The sequence below is a fragment of the Pseudophryne corroboree genome, chromosome 10 (genome assembly GCF_028390025.1).
Source record: "Pseudophryne corroboree isolate aPseCor3 chromosome 10, aPseCor3.hap2, whole genome shotgun sequence".
In the NCBI taxonomy this organism is placed as follows: Eukaryota; Metazoa; Chordata; class Amphibia; order Anura; family Myobatrachidae; genus Pseudophryne; species Pseudophryne corroboree.
Window position 1 is genome coordinate 113,449,338 of NC_086453.1, and position 4,371 is coordinate 113,453,708.

Consider the following 4,371-nt stretch of genomic DNA (forward strand, 5'->3'; position numbering starts at 1 on the left):
GAATGGGATCAGAAGTTTTGAGATGGGGTAGGTACATGCTTTAAGATTCCCTGGCTGGGTGGAAAGAAAATCTGGTAATGAATGGGAGCGAATGAAAATCAACCGGTTGCTCTCAAATGCTGGCCAAAAACAGACTTTTGTATAAATTGGATAAATCAAACAAATGTAACCAATCTTTCTGACTGGCCATTTTTGTCTGTGTTTGGGAGCAAATATTCAATTGTCTTTTGCTTCAATACAGTACATTACCCATTTTCGTTTCAACCAGCCAGATTGGACAGATATGTATACCCAGCTTCAATTTTCAGAGCAGAAACCTCAGCACATACTGTAGCTGATGGAACTTCTCTCCAGGATAGTGTCACATTTGTCTGCCTCTTTTAGCCTCCCATATGGACACTGAACAGCCAAACTGTCCGTCAGTCAGTTTTTCCTTGTATTGTGTCAGGTTTTGGGTTTAATTTACTATCACTAAGCGTAATATTGAGGCTATTGACACCACATTCCTTTCCTCCCTGTTTGACTCACTTCTCTCTCCTATTCTCTCTCTCATGTCCCGAACAAGCCACTTCCATATACAATGCATCCCTTACTTCTGCTCTTGACTCTGTTGCTCCACCAACCACAATTCGTCCTCGCAAATGAACACCTCAACCCTGGCACGCCAAATGCACCAGACATCTGCAAAAATGCTCACGTACTGCTGAGCGACACTGGAGGAAATCACGCTCTAAGGCAGACTTCCTCCATTTCAAACTTATGCTCTCATCCTTCGGTGCTGTCCTCTCTCTTGCTAAACAGTCATACTTCAAGAACCTCATCTCCTCCCAGTCATCCATCCTCCGGCGCCTCTTTGCAACTCTCAACTCACTCCTCTGCCCACCTCCACCTCGTCTCCCTTCCTCACTCTCTGCTCTTGACTTTGCCACTTATTTCACATCCAAAATTGACTCCATACATCAGGACATCACATCACACCAGATGATCAGCAACCAGCCTCCTCCCATCCCTTACCACCCCTCCTCATCTCTCTCACCAACTCTGACATCTTTCTCCCATGCATCTGGTGAGCAAGTAATGGCCCTCATTCATTCCTGTCCCCTCACCATCTTCCCACTTGACTCTATCCCCTCCCGCCTCCTCTGCTACCTTTCTCCTTCTGCCTGTTCCCATCTTTCCCACCTTCTCAATCTCTACCTCTCATCAGGCACTGTCCCCTCTGCCTTCAAGCACGCACTCATCTCTCCTAGTCTCAAAAAACCTACCCTTGATCCAAACACTCTCTCCAACTACCGACCCATCTCTCTCCTCCCTTTTGCCTCCAAACTTCTGAGTGTATTGTCTACCACCACCTTACTTCCTTTCTTTCCTCACACTCACTGCTTGACCCATTCCAGTCTGGCTTCCGTTCTCTCCACTCCACTGAAACTGCCTTACAAAAGTATGCAATGACCTCCATGCTGCTAAATCTAAGGGACAATACTCTCTACTTATTCTTCTTGATCTCTCTGCTGCTTTTGACACCGTGGACCACTATCTCCTACTGCAAATCCTTTACTCCATTGGTCTGCGTGATACTGCCCTTTCTTGGCTGTCTTCCTACCTCCCTGACCGTTTAGTCTCTGTCTCCTCTCATGACTCCACCTCTCCCTCACTTCCACTAACTGTAGGTGTACCCCAAGGTTCTGTCCTTGGTCCTCTTCTTTTCTCTCTCTATACATCCTCTCTAGGTAAGCTCATTAGTTATTTTGGTTTCCAATATCATCTCTATGCTGATGACACTCAAATCTATCTTTCCTATCCAGAACTCTCACTGCTTGACCCATTCCAGTTTGGCTTCCATTCTCTCAATTTCACTGAAACTGTCCTTACACAAGTATGCAATGACCTCCATGCTGCTAAATCTAATGGACACTACTCTCTACTTATTCTTCTTGATCTCTCCGCTGCTTTTGACACAGTGGACCACACTCTCCTACTGCAAATCCTTCACTCCATTGGTTTGCATGATACTGCCCTCTCTTGACTGTCTTCCTACCTCCCTGACCGTTCATTCTCTGTCTCCTCTCATGACTCCACCTCTCCCTCACTTCCACTAACTGTAGGTGTACCCCAAGGTTCTGTTCTTGGTCCTCTTCTTTTCTCTCTCTATACATCCTCTCTAGGTAAGCTCAATAGTTATTTTGGTTTCCAATATCATCTCTATGCTGATGACACTCAAATCTACCTTTCCTCTCCAGACCTCTCTCCTGCTCTCCTCACTCATATCTCCAACTGTCTCTCTGCTATCTCTGTTTGGATGTCCCAGCGCTTTCTTAAACTTAACATGTCTAAGAAGACCAAGCTGATCATCTTCCCATCCTCCCACATAACCTCACCTCCTACAATCTCATTATATATTGATGGCAATACTATCTCCTCTAGCCCCCAAGTGCGCTGTCTTGGAGTAATCCTTGACTTCTCCCTCTCCTTCAAACCACACATTCAACACCTCTCACAAACCTGCCATTTTCATCTAAAAAAAAATTCCAGGATCAGACCCTTTCTGACCCAGGATGCTACTAAGACTCTTATCCACTCACTGGTCATCTCCAGACTGGACTACTGTAATCTCTTCCTGACTGGAATTCCTGACAAATACCTCTCTCCAATCCAGTCTACCCTGAATGCTACCGCCTGGCTCATTTTCCTCACAAAATGCACTACGTCCACCTCTCCTCTCTTACAAGACCTTCACTGGCTCCCCTTCCCTTTCAGAATACATTTCAAGCTTCTCACACTCACTTACAAAGCACTCACCCACTCCTCTCCCATCTACATCTCTGACCTTATCTCCCTTTACACTCCCACCCGTGCTCTTCGCTCTGCTAATGCATGCCGACCCTCCTGCCTACTGATTACTTCCTCCCACTCCTACCGCCAAGATTTTTCATGTGCTGCTCCATTTCTCTGGAATTCCCTACCTCTCCCCCTCAGACTCTCCACCTCTCTACAAAACTTCAATCAGGCTCTCAAGACCTACTTCTTCACTAAACGCAGCCAAATCTCATCTTAACCCTCTGTTCCACGCTCTATATCACATCTGTCTACCCCTCCCCTTTAGAATGTAAGCTCTCACGAGTAGGGCCCTCTTCCCTCATGTGCTTATTCTTTTTCTTACTTTAATAATCTTCAACTGCACCAAATCCAAATGTCATCTGCTGATGTAGCTATGTTTATTTACCCTGTACTTGTCCAATATTGTCAACTGTAAGTTGCTGTTTTCCTGTTTTGATTATTTGTTTATGTACTTTGTAATTGGGTGCTGCGGAGACCTTGTGGTGCCATATAAATAAAGGATAATAATAATAATTTGGACTCCTAACTGGGATCATTGGGCAGGAATAGTTAGAATTGGAGTGAATGAAGATAGGAGGTTGGATGATGCTTCTCCTCATTCAGTACTACCCTCTGGATACTGAGCAGGAAGGAATACAGACTAAATGCTAGGCTGAGGATGAGATATGCAACCTGGCAGTGGTAGCTATACTAACTGATGCCTAGAATATGTATGAGCAGGAGGTGTGTCAGTGACATGATAGAATGCAAATCAGTCTGAGCAATACAAACTAGGAATATGTGCAGACTGCCTGCAGTAATGTATGATAACTGAAAATTGCTAGTAGTGACAGGTACTGCACACAGGTAACTGCGGACTGGAACTGCGCACTGATGAGTGAAGGCAGACTTACACACACAGGATGCTATGCTTAGACTGTGGATACTGCATGTTGGTTTAGGCAGACTTGTAGCTGATAGCACACGTTAATATAACAGACCACTGCTGGTGGCGCACGTTGGTAATTACAGGCAAGAGGCAGAGAGCGCACCAGTGTAATGGGGTAGTGAAGAGAATAGTAGAGAGTGATTGGAGATGGACCAAACTGCTGTAATGGAGCGGCACTAAGTACAGGACTGATAGCAAAAAGAAACTGGAGATGGAGCACACTGTTGAGAAGCAGAGAGCACAACAGAGTGAACACTACCAGGAAATGCAGGAGTCAAAGAACAGAACTGCTGATTCTGGAACCAGGAACTAGTGTCGACAAGTTGTACTGGCAATGAGTAGGTGCCGGAGAGATGTTTAAATAGGGTGCTCTTAGCTGAATACACAGGTCATGTGGAAACCAAATCCTCAGCAACTGAGTGCAAAATGAGTCAGCTGATCAAAGGAAAATGCCATGCAGCATAAATTTATAAATAAATGAATGAGCGCTATGTGTGAATTTATAAATTATAAAATGTAAGCAATGTTAAACATGGCACCTGTACAAAAAAAATAGGTTAATACAAATGTTTACAGCTACTTTTATGGAGAAAAATGGTGGATGG